Source organism: Leptopilina heterotoma, unplaced genomic scaffold (genome assembly GCF_015476425.1).
Source record: "Leptopilina heterotoma isolate Lh14 unplaced genomic scaffold, ASM1547642v1 Lhet_475, whole genome shotgun sequence".
Classification (NCBI taxonomy): domain Eukaryota; kingdom Metazoa; phylum Arthropoda; class Insecta; order Hymenoptera; family Figitidae; genus Leptopilina; species Leptopilina heterotoma.
In genome coordinates this window covers 150,351-164,023 of record NW_025111101.1, presented here as the reverse complement: position 1 = coordinate 164,023, position 13,673 = coordinate 150,351, and positions in this window count along the sequence as shown.

The window sequence follows — 13,673 nt, the reverse complement described above, 5'->3', positions numbered from 1 at the left end:
TTACTTGTTTACGTATACTTTAACTTATCTACTACTTATCACCTATCAGAAAATAGTTTTAGTAGGCTAAGAATAGAATTTAAAAAAAACAAAATTTTCAAAAAAGTACAAAACATGTATTTTTAGCGAAAATATCAGGAATTTTTTTATTGACAGTTGTAGAGGACAAGTTGCCCTACAATATTGATATACAAATATTTGCATCTAAGCGGCTTATATTGCCAAAAAAATCATTTATGCAAAATTTAACTTTTCGCCCCAGTCTCCCCTATGTGTAATAAGCATCTTTTTGAATAGCTGAAATTTTGTAAAATTTATTTGAAAAATAATTAATTTCTTTTAAGTATTTTGTTATAATTTTTAAAGAATAAAAAGTCTTTAAAGACCTATATAAAAATGAGAATTATTGAAAATTAGCTTCTAATTTTTTAAAAATTAATATTTTCAGTATTTTCAATTCACATTTCCAAAAATCTAAATACATACAAAAATTTAGAATTATTTTTAACATTTTGGAAAAAACATTTATATTCAAAATTTTAATTGACATTCATCAAAAAATTAATTTTTTTAATATTACAAAAACTCTTTTAAAGAAAACAATTAAAATTTGGTAAAATCTTTTAAAAATTATAGAATTTTTATTAAAAAATATTAATAAAAATGATCAAATTTTTGGAGAATTTTAATTATAAACAGGACCATAATTTCTTTAAAAATTCAGTAAGTCCAAAAAGTAAATATTCATAAATTTTTAATTACATTGTTCAAAGATAATTGAATCTTAAATAATTATAAGAATTAGTTTTTAAAAATATTTGCGATTGTTCACAACCGGAGGCGGCGTGGGGGTCAAAAATTGGTGAAAAATTGCCTATTTGGTTTATGGAACAACGACAAAATTTATACCTCTCACTCGTACCTCGTTCTCGATCTCCCTCTCTTTCACTCCTTAATCTATCTGTGAGTGAAGAAAGAAAAATAATTAGCCAATAAGGAAATAAGACGCCCATTTCGTATTTTGGCTTGAAAGTAAAATTCCCCACTTTTCCTTCCCCTATCAAATTCTGTTCCTCTCTTTCTACCTGACACGGAAAATGGAGAAAACATGATACCCCCTTCTAAACCCAAAAAGTGGGCATTACTTTCTTAACTATTCGTCTCTTTTTCCTTCCTACACTAAACTAAAAGGAGAGACAATACCTCCCTCCCTCTCTTTCTCTCTCACTGTGAACAGAATATATAAGGAAAGACTAACTTAATATATATAGATATAATAATAATATTCGCCTCTCTTTCGCTCCTACTCTAAACTAAAAGGGCAGGCGATACTTCCCTCTCTTTCTCTCTATCAATCTTTCTCTCTCACTGCGGACGGAATGTACACGCTCTGGACAGACTGAATGAATTCGAAGATTATTATAGTTAATATTAAATTTATTAAAGATTTACTTTCAAGCTTCGAAATATTTAAATTTAAAGTTTAGTGAAAATTGTGTAAAGATTTAAATATCCCACTTCAATAAATGTTTAGCGCGAAACTTTCCTCAAAATTTAACTTAAATTTTTAGGAAAATTTTCACGAAAGTATAGTTGAAGAAAAAAATGATAAATTTAATTCTCTAGGTGTTTATTTTTAATTCTATATTTTATAAATAAAGAAAGAAATTATTTTTTCACGACTAATGTTTTAAAATTAATGATAATTTTTTAATCCCATAAATGATAAATTACCGACTGTCGGTAATTTATCATTTATAATTTTGAGTGAAGGTATGAAAGGAAAGGAAGAAAATGTTTTAAATTACCGACATGAGATAATTATTTTATAAATGAATTTTTCAACAAAATAAAAAAAATTAAATGATCAGTTACCAACAGTAGAAAATTTGTATCAATTAAATTTTGAAGAATGGAAACATTTATTTTGATATATTTTATATTTAAACAAATTTACATTTTTAATTAAATTTTTATTAAGAATTTAATTTAGATGAAAATATTAAATTGTATTGTAATTAAATTGTAATTAATTGTAAATTTGTGTAAGAAAAAAAGAAAGTAAACTTCCATGTACTCTATTTTATATAGATGTAATGTAAGTTTTTGAAAATTTTTAATAAATAAAAAATAAAAAATGGGAGATCATGATGAATTATAATAAATAAAAAATAAAAATGGGAGAGGATGGTGAATTATATTAATCATCCAAATATTCCCACGCATTATTATAATTTATTTCCTAATGCTGATTACAAGTGCGATATATATGATAATGTTGTGTTATTTGCCTACGCAATTAGATTTCCCTCAAATTTATTATGTGCAGTACTGCACCACAACTTTCCTTCAGAGTTTACGCAAACTTTTGAGGCATCATGCAACACTGAATTTTCAAATTTTTAAAAATTTAAAAGTCCTGCAACTTTTTAATTTTGGATTTAGAGCAAAATGTCATTAGATATACTTATAGAACTCTTTATGACCATGCCAGAATTCTATTCGGAACTCTCAAAATATTATTTTTATAACTATTTTTAATTTGTTAATAATTCATTGTCGCTTTTTTTGTTGTTAATCATCAGAACTATATTTAAATAATAATCGTTAGTAAGTTTCCATATATAATTGTAATATATAATCGTAACAATCAGCTAATGTTGTGAAGCTTAATTCACAATGTTGGTTGTGTCGTTCTATATTTATGAACAAAAAGTTTTGAACGTTCAAATGAACGAAATATTTTTTGTTAAAAATATTTTCATAGATTATTGATTACAATTCAAATTAAAAACTCAAGTTTTACATTTAAAAACATCATAATTAATTTGCTTAATAGTGACGCAAAATTATAGTAATAAAAATTTAATTTGAAGAAGAAATAAATAAATTTCGTTTATTTGATCGTTCAAAACTTTAACCTCCTCTATATTTTAATTATTTTCCTAATGTTGCTCTCGATAATTCACTCTAAAAAACATTGGTAAATTTCCCTCATAAATATCTGGTCGTGCGGGGGGTTCGGAGGTCTCACCCCGACGGGGTCCAGGGGAGCTAAAAAACTGCAAATAAAGCAACTCAAAAAAATAATAATTTATGACATTTCAAAGAACGACATTTTCTAATACATCAAGAGACCGGACGCGTCGTGGGGCGAAGCCCCCGAAACCTAGTCGCGTTCTTAGACATATCAATAAAAAGTATGATAAAAGAATAAAAACAGAATTTTTTACGCGGGCGATCTCATGAAGAAGGTTAAAGACTCTCAGGAAATGGCGCGAGTAGTGTAGACTTTTTTACCGACTTGCATTCTAATTTGATTTTCTTCTCACAGATGGCGCATTTTTAATTGTGCTTCCGCCGCTTTAAATAACAAATCACTACAACGTTTCTGATTGTCTGTTAAATGACAACTGTTATATACAAGTGGGTGATTCTACAAAAGAGGGAATTTTGATGTCTGAAGCATGTTTTGTATATTAATTTTGGAAAGAATAATTTTACTTTTAATGGAAATTGTAAATCTTAATGGTTTCTATTATGGCACAGAAAAAAAACCGATGAAAAAAAATATTTTTTTGCAAAAAATACACATTATAGTGCTAAATTCTCATTCGTCTGGCATGTCCCTTTGGGAGAATGACAGTTCATATTGAGAATAAATATCACTTTTCAAATGTTTTGCGGAAAATTCATACTGAATTAGTAATTTTGAATAGTTGTAGATTACTAATACGGAAATAATTATGACGTTTCTCTATATCTTATTTATAAAATATCTTCGCGAAGTTTGTCCCCTGAATTTGTTATCATTCGTCTGGCAGTGCAAAAAATGTAAAAATTATTAAAAATCAACATTCTGATGAAGTGACTGTTCGTTGTAGTTGTTAATTAAACTAAACTTAATGTGATACCAATCGGGTTTTATTGAATCTTCTAATCTATTAACCAAGATTTCTCAATTTGAGACGGAGATTGTGTTGTGACCAGACAAATTCTCATTCGTCTGGCATACATTTTTTAAAAAAATATTTTATTTTTTGGTTATTCTATAGACTTATGTTTTGTAGATTATTATTCTCTATAAGATAGTACTAAAAATATAATAAATATTGACCTGCTATCAGTTTTAATTATATATATGAAAGTAATGGAATTATTGCAAAGAAATTTATAAAAAAATTTGTAAATAATAGAATTCTTGTGAAATTATTTTATTATTTATGAAAATAATTAAACTTTTGCATAGAATATTAATATGTTTTTTTAGTAATTGGATTCTTTTAGAAAGTTTTATTAAAACTATGTAGTAGATATTGAATATAATTGAATTTAGGAAAATTTGTGTAAACCCTTGCGAAATCGTTTTACCAAATGTCTCCCCACGTGGGGAGTCATTTGGGATACATTTGGGAGACATTTGGTAAATTGCTTTATAATTCTGTTAAAAGACAGAATTTGATGAAAAAAACGATTGGAAATTGAAAAGGAACATTTAGAGAATGAAATTATGCAAAGATTTTTATAAAGAAAGCTTTGAATAATTAATAATTAACTGAAATGTGCAAAAATGTCATTGTGATTTTATAGCAATGTTATTTTTCATATTTCCTTTGTGGAAAAGTGGTAAATAAGGGAAAAAATAGTGTATATTGTTAAAAGAACGTAAAAATATTAATTATACATCTATTAATAAGACTAACTAAACAATAAAACTTGTAATTTAATTAAATTCAAATGGTAAAGTGATATTAAAGTAATATCTACTTTACCAACAACTTATTCTATTTCAGCATTAGAAAGACACTAGAACAATCAAAAGTCCCTAACGGCAGATATCCCCGCGCGGCGTTTGGTTTGACGCAATATTCTACAGGGTGTTCTTTTTTTAATGATGGCAGAGAAATGTTACTTTTATATTAAAGTAACTTACGGTTATTATTTCTAATTGTAAAATAATTACCGTTCAAATTTTTTAATTATAGTCACCATCAATATTCTCTAAAAATTAAATATTCTCACCTTTTTTCCAGGGCATGTTCCGAATAGAAAAATTGCATTTAGTAAAAAGGAGGAGTTTAAATATTATTTTTATTGGCCAAAAGTCTCTATCCTTTTTCTCTTTAAAACATAAAATAAACATTATATTTTTTAAAAATGATAAATATTCTTAGGATTTTTCTCAATGGAGCAACGAATAAAAACATTGCGCTTTTTGTAAATAGGAGGAGGAAATATTTAATTTTTAAAAAATAAAACATAATCTCAACCCCCCAAAAAAATTGATGCTTTTAGACGAATAAAAATAAGAAACAAACTCCTCCTATTTTCAAAATTAATTTTTCTATTTGTTGGTTAAGTTAAATAAAATGAAGAAAATAATAAATATTTAAAAAATAAAACATATAACTTCAACCCCCCCAAAAAAATGGTTGCTTCACACCAATGAAAATAATAAACAAACTCCTCCTATTTTCAAAATCAATTTTTCTATTTGTTGGTTAAGTTAAACAAAATGGAGAAAATACTTAATGTTATATGAAAAATAAAATATATAACCTCAACCCTCAAAGAAAAAATGGTTGCTTTAGACCAATCAAAATAATAAACAAACTCCTCCTACATAAAGAAAGAAAATTTTCTATTTGTCGCTTTAGTTAAACAAAATATGAAGCGAATATATTAAATTTAAGCTCAACCCTTTACAAAAATATACTTCTAACCAATAAAAATAAGATTCAAACTCCTCCTTCTTAAGGGGTCTACCCACTTTAGACGCGCTAAAAAAAGGCTATTTTCATTAATTTTTTTAATAGGTTTATATTATAAATATTTTCATGTGAGGTATTACACATCTTAAATACACCCTCAAAGTGCAAAAAAAAAATATTTTGATTTTTTTCAATTTGTTTTTTTATTTAAACGCGTTTTTCTCAAAACAACGTTTTTCAACCGCTTGTTGATGATATCTCCGAAACTACTGAACCGATCCTTACCAAATTTATACCACATATTCTTTGGGACCATAGCTCTAGCGCATATCAAGGGATTTTCAAAATTTTGATTTTAAATATTTTTTTGGGGCCCAAAACGGTCAAAAAACCACGTTTTTTTTACATTTTTTTCGAAAAATGTCCGCCATTTTGTCAATTTTGAAAAAAAAAATCGTATGATATGCGCTAGAGCTATTAACATGCAGAATCTAATACCGTTTGAATTTTTTTTTTCAGATCATCCACGCCAAAAATTTCATCAACAGCGCACACCCTTTTCTTTTTTAAACATATTTTTTAACAATTATTTTTAAATAAAAAAACAAATTGAAAAAAATCAAAATATTTTTTTTTTTGCACTTTGAGAGTGTATTTAAGATGTGTAATACCTCACATGAAAATATTTATAATATAAACCTATTAAAAAAATTAATGAAAATAGCCCTTTTTTAGCGCGTCTAAAGTGGGTAGACCCCTTAAAGAAAGCAATTTTTTTATTCATTGGTTCAACAATACAAAAAGGGAGTGAATATTTAATTTTTAAAAAGTTACATTTAGTCTTAACCCATTAAGAAAAAAAAACTTCTGGCCAATAAAAATAAACTCCTCCTATTTTCAAAATGCAATGTTTTATTTATTGGTTGAGTTAAACAAAATGGAGAATCGAATTAATATTTAAAAATAAAACATATAATCCCAACCCCCTGAGAAAAAATAGTTGATTTAGACCAATCAAAATAACAACCAAACTCCTCCTATTTTCAAAATCAATTTTTCTATTTGTTGATTAAGTTAAACGCAAAATGAAGAAAAAATTAATATTTAAAAAATAAAATATATTTTTCCAACCCCCAAAAGAAAAAATGGATGTTTTAAACCAATTAAAATAAAACTTAAACTCCTCCTTCTGAATGAAAGATATTTTTCCTTCGTGTGTTCAATAGAACAAAATGGAGAAAATATTAAACTTTAAAAAAATATGAAATTTAACCACAACCCTTTCCGAAAAAATAGGAGATTCAATCTATTTTTGTATAGTTCATAGTAAACTTTAATTTTAAGTAGTTTGAATAGTTAATAGTAGTTAGAAGGGGCCGTCCATAAACTACGTCACGCCTTAGAGGGGGGAGTGGAATTCATTTTTTGTGACGTTCTATAGAAAAAATGGCGCTAAAGCATGTAAAATTTGTGACGTGGGGAGGGGGGGGGAATTATGCAAAATCGTGTGACGTAGTTTATGGACGGCCCCAGAATCTTATTTTTAGTTTGAATCTTATTTTTATTGGCTAGAAGTATATTTTTTGTAAAGGGTTGAGCTTAAATTTTATATATTCGCTTCATATTTTATTAACTGAAGCGACAAATAGAAAATTTTCTTTCTTTATGTAGGAGGAGTTTGATTATTATTTTGATTGGGTTTTCATTGGTGTGAAGCAACCATTTTTTTGGGGGGGTTGAAGTTATATGTTTTATTTTTTAAATATTTATTATTTTCTTCATTTTATTTAACTTAACCAACAAATAGAAAAATTAATTTTGAAAATAGGAGGAGTTTGTTTCTTATTTTTATTCGTCTAAAAGCATCAATTTTTTTGGGGGGTTGGGACTATGTTTTATTTTTTAAAAATTAAATATTTCCTCCTCCTATTTACAAAAAGCGCAATGTTTTTATTCGTTGCTCCATTGAGAAAAATCCTAAGAATATTTATCATTTTTAAAAAATATAATGTTTATTTTATGTTTTAAAGAGAAAAAGGATAGAGACTTTTGGCCAATAAAAATAATATTTAAACTCCTCCTTTTTACTAAATGCAATTTTTCTATTCGGAACATGCCCTGGAAAAAAGGTGAGAATATTTAATTTTTAGAGAATATTGATGGTGACTATAATTAAAAAATTTGAACGGTAATTATTTTACAATTAGAAATAATAACCGTAAGTTACTTTAATATAAAAGTAACATTTCTCTGCCATCATTAAAAAAAGAACACCCTGTAGAATATTGCGTCAAACCAAACGCCGCGCGGGGATATCTGCCGTTAGGGACTTTTGATTGTTCTAGTGTCTTTCTAATGCTGAAATAGAATAAGTTGTTGGTAAAGTAGATATTACTTTAATATCACTTTACCATTTGAATTTAATTAAATTACAAGTTTTATTGTTTAATTAGTCTTATTAATAGATGTATAATTAATATTTTTACGTTCTTTTAACAATATACACTATTTTTTCCCTTATTTACTACTTTTCCACAAAGGAAATATGAAAAATAACATTGCTATAAAATCACAATGACATTTTTGCACATTTCAGTTAATTATTAATTATTCAAAGCTTTCTTTATAAAAATCTTTGCATAATTTCATTCTCCAAGTGTTCCTTTTCAATTTCCAATCGTTTTTTTCATCAAATTCTGTCTTTTAACAGAATTATAAAGCAATTTACCAAATGTCTCCCAAATGTATCCCAAATGACTCCCCACGTGGGGAGACATTTGGTAAAACGATTTCGCAAGGGAATAATTACCATTTTTCCGAGAATTTTATTAAAATTTTTGAAAATAATTGAATTTCGAAAAAGAATTTCATTATTTATAAAGAGAATTGAAATTTTGACAAATACTTTACATTTTTTAATATAATTGAATTTCTGAGAAGAAATTTATTATTTTTGAAAATAATTGAATTTTTGCGCAATGATTTGAAACTTTTACAAAATTCAGATATTTTTTTAGTATTTTTTGAACTGAAATTCTTTGATAAATTCAATATTTTTAATAATTAATTAAATATATATTATCAGGATTCCTACAGAAATCCGAATTTAAAATTCCATACCATTTCCATGATTTCCAGTTTCTGTAGGAACCCTGAATATATGTATATAGGGTCAGTAGTTGAGGTAAATAAAAACAGATTTGCCAAGTTTCACCAATAACATAAGTTTTTTCTTTTAAAACGGAACTCTCTAAATCTGAATTAGTAGAAATTTTACCTTTTCAATTAGTAGGTTAATAGTTTACTAATGAATTAGTAGAAGTATCAATTTTTTACTAATGAATTAGTAGAATGACTATGCAGTGCCTATAACTAATGGCGTCTAAATATGCGCATGCGCAAACCTGCACCTTTTGCATTTATCATTTTACTAATTCAATTAGTATAATTACCGTAAGTGAGGCTAAATTCGCTCAATTTTTCAATTCTTTTTTAAATAACTTCGGGAAACGATAAAAATAAACATTGGCACTGAAAATATATAATCTTTAACCCTTTATCTTTCCTATTACTATATAAAGAAATTAAAATATGTTGCAGAAAATTATTTATAAGCCGTTTTTTGTGAGCGACTTTACCTTTAAATGATGGGTAAATTCGCTCACCATTATTATTCTGGCAAAATATATTATAATCTGCAAAAATGAAACTAAATATTCTTTAGAATCAATAAAGAAAAAAATTAATAACAATATACAAAGTTATTGGAATAAACATTTAATATTGTTTTATCAATAAGTAATTAGATTCAATCAATCAATCAAACGTACTCATAACCATAAAAAACAAGGTTAAGTTTGACAGTTTAGTGCTTAAACCGTTTTAAATTGTTTAATTTTCAGTTATAAGAGTACTATTATTTAAAAAAATCAAATTATAAATTAAAGTAATTAACATACAGTACCGTCCGAAATTGTCAGTCCACCCATTTTCAAAGGAATGACAAAAATTTTTTAACATAAAATTCATGAAAAGTAAAATTTTTTTTGGTTTATATTTTGAAAGACGATAAAATTTTGAAAAGAATAAGACCTTACAGAAGTCATTTGGCCAAAATTTGTAGAAGATATTCTTAAAAATCGTCATTTTCAATGTTTTACAAAAATTTGAATAACTTCTAAAATAATGAACGCTTTTTAATAATCTTAGGCTTATTTTAAAGACCATTTTCTACAGAATAAGAATTACTTATAGGCATTAACCTGTAATTTTTAACTTGGAATAAGCATGACGTCAAAGTTGGACAAAAAAATTCAAAAAATTTGAAATAATATTATTAAAAGAAAAATAATTTTTGAAACTCAAACATATATTTTTATTAAATTTTCTTGAAAAATCTACACCATATCATGTTTTATATATGTTCTAGAATAGTTTTTAGTACAAAAAATTGATTTCAAATTTTTCCAATTTTTTTGTCTAATTTTGACGTCATGCTTATTCCAAGTTAAAAATGACAGGTTAATGCCTATAAGTAATTCTTATTCCGTAGAAAAAGACCTTTAAAATAAGCCTAAGATTATTAAAAAGCGTTTATTATTTTAGAAGTTATTTAAATTTTTGTAAAACATTGAACATGACGATTTTTAGGAATATCTTCTACAAATTTTGGCCAAATGACTTCTGTAAGGTCTTATTCTTTTCAAAATTTTATCGTCTTCCAAAATATAAACCAAAAAAAATTTTAGTTTTCATGAATTTTATGTTAAAAAATTTTTGTCATTCCTTTAAAAATGGGTGGACTGACAATTGCGGACGGTACTGTACTTAAAATATCCAGGCCCAAACATCTTTTTTGTAGACTTATTTCCTGAGCGAATTTACACAACAAATTTGAATTTTTTTTTAAATTGATTTTTTGCAGAATCTGTTTATTGCTTTAATTTTTGTGCTTTATGAAAATCATGTTGGAGATACAGGAAATGTAATGTTCAGAAGTATTCAACTTAAAAATTTTGAAGTAAAGCTTATTATTCCCTACTTTTTCATACTACTTGTTCAATATGAAAATTATTCACTTGTGTTTTAATTAAATATAATTTCTACTGAAAGTTACCAATGAATTTGCTGCAAATAAATTTTAAATTAAAGTTTAGCATTTATATTAACCAAAACAATTGTAAATCTTAAATACTTCTGTCTAAAAAGTATGTTAATCGAATTTTAAAAAATAGACATCGGTTGAGCGAATTTACCCTACATGAGCGAATTTAGCCTCACTTACGGTACGTAATGACTATTTGAATTAGTAGTTTTCTACTAATTCTAGATGGACGACTTTTCCCCATTTCAATTAGTAATATTCTACTAAGAATTAGTTAGAATTTTACTAATTCAGATTTAGAGAGAATACTTTCGGTTTTTTTGTGTATTGAGATATTATTACACTTCTATGGAACAATTTTAAGGCGAAGTAAAAAATATGAGTGTCATTAAATCGCAATAATCAACCGTTTCTATTTACTCTTAAATTTTTCAACTTTGCAAAAATTTAGGGGTATGTTGATTATTTCTTACAAAATTTAAGAAAAAATCAATTTCAAATATGAAAATGTTAAAAGATACAAAGAATTACATAAAAAATTGTGTTATTTAGAAAATAATTCAAAATAATAAATAATAATGCATTACACAAGTTTAAAAATAAACCATGTCAAAAGTTAAAACACATTACACAAATAAAGGTTTGTTCTGTATTTTTTTCTTCTATTCTCTCTCATTCTCATATATATAATGCTGAAAATATTGTTGTATTTTGATAGAAATAATTGCCTCATTTATATAAGAAATATTATTGAAATTTCTGCTGTTTCCATTTACCCCGAATTTCCAGTTTTTAGAGGTAAATAGAAACAGTCTCCTATTTTTTATTAAAGTTTGCGAAATGAAAAAATCAAAGTTGATTTTTGTTGTAGTATTAATAAGAGATAATTATAAGTTTTAGTATGAATTTTTAGTTAATTTTTTTCCAAATGCGAGTCAAAAAAGTGAAAGGATGTCTTCTTTAATTTTCAATTTTTTATGCAATAGGAAATATTTTTGTACATACTGCTGCTAATTGACGAACGGAAAATGGGAAAATACTTATGCCCGGTTCCACCAACTCGTAGTTAATGGTTCGATTAACTGACGGTCTGCTAAAGTTAAAGGCGCTGTTAAGTTGGCTTTAACCGCCTGTGCGTTCCACCAACATGTTATAAGCCATTGTTATCTAAACGTATACTATGTTCGTAATAACATTACTTTCTCTATTATGATTGGTCAATTCTAACGCAAAGTGTGCGTTTTCTAGACAGAATTTTGACTGTTTCCCTTATCCCTTTTTAAAAAATGGAAACAGTTCAAAATAAAATTTGTTACTGGACCAAACTTCTGCGTCTATTATTTTTAAAAAATTACTATAAAATTCTTTATAAATTCTATAAATTTTAATAGAAATTATAAAATTATTTTACAAACTTCAGGGTGGCCGCAAGATTGACTTTATCAATTTCCCTGACATTTTACTGACATAACAACGAATTTTCCTGACACAAATTTTTTTGTTTAGAGCAAAAAATGTATTGCATGACCGTCTTAATTTCTTTAATTGACCTGACAAAAAAATTTTTCCTGACATTTCCCTGACTTTACTGACAAAAATTTTTTTTCCCTGACATTTCCCTTCTTCTTTAATTGCCCTGACAAAAAAAATTTTCCTGCCATTTCCCTGACTTTACTGACAAAAAATTTTTTTCCTGACATTTCCCTGACTTTACTGACAAAATATTTTTTTCTCTGACATTTCCCTGACTTTACTGACATGTGGCCACCCTGAAACTTTCAATTACTTCTTTATCAAATTTCAATCATCTTCAATTCAATTATTAATAACAAAATTGAAATATTTTAAAAACTTGAATTTTTAGAATTTGAAGTAAAATTTTCCTAAACTTTGATTAAATAAATTATTAAATTTAAATTATTTTAAAATTTACTAATTAATAAAAATTGTGAATTCAATTATTTATAAATTATTAAATAAAAGTTTTTTGAAACTTTGGTTTTTGTTTTAAATTTTTAATAAAGTTTTTTAACAAATTGTAATATTTTTAAGACAGTTTCACAAAATTTAAATTAATTAAATAATTTTTTAATAAAATTATTTTAAAAATTCAATTATCTTTAAACAATTTAATTAAAATTTGCAATTTTTTCAGAATTTTAAATAAAATTATTCAATACTTGATCAAGTTTCAAAATAAGTATTGAATCATCAAATTGGGGAGCTATCAATTTTGCTGTATACAGGAAAAGTGCACATGAAAAAACTGCACACATGAAAATTTAAAAAATAAAATCATTTAATTAAATAACTGTAAAAATTTAAACTGACCACGAGAAAACCGCACACTGTTAGAAATTACAAATTTTAATGATGAATTAAAATTATTTTCAACTGTATAAAAGGGTATCCGGACAAGAAGTCCAAAACAAAAAGTCCAAGCTAAAAAATCCAAAAAAATAAAAATAAAAAAGTTTCACTTTGAACTTATTTTTTGGTTTTTTGTCCTGATCAAAAAGTCCAAAGAAATTAAAAATCCAATAAAAAATTTGAGATATAAAAATTTAAATAGTTGTCTTGAATGAAATTGTCCTTTTTTGAGTTGCTCATTTTGTTGACTGTGAACCGAAAGTAGATATAATTTAATGATTTTATTTTTTAAATACAGTTTACTAGTATGCATTTTAACTTGTGCAGTTTTCCTATATATACATTTGAATTGTGGGAATTTAATACTGCCTCAACAAATTTTACTATTTTTATGAAAGTTTAATAAAATCTCAATTCAAAATTTCAATTAATGTGTTTTATTTTTTAATAAAATTTATTTTAAAAATTCAATTATCTTTGAACAATAG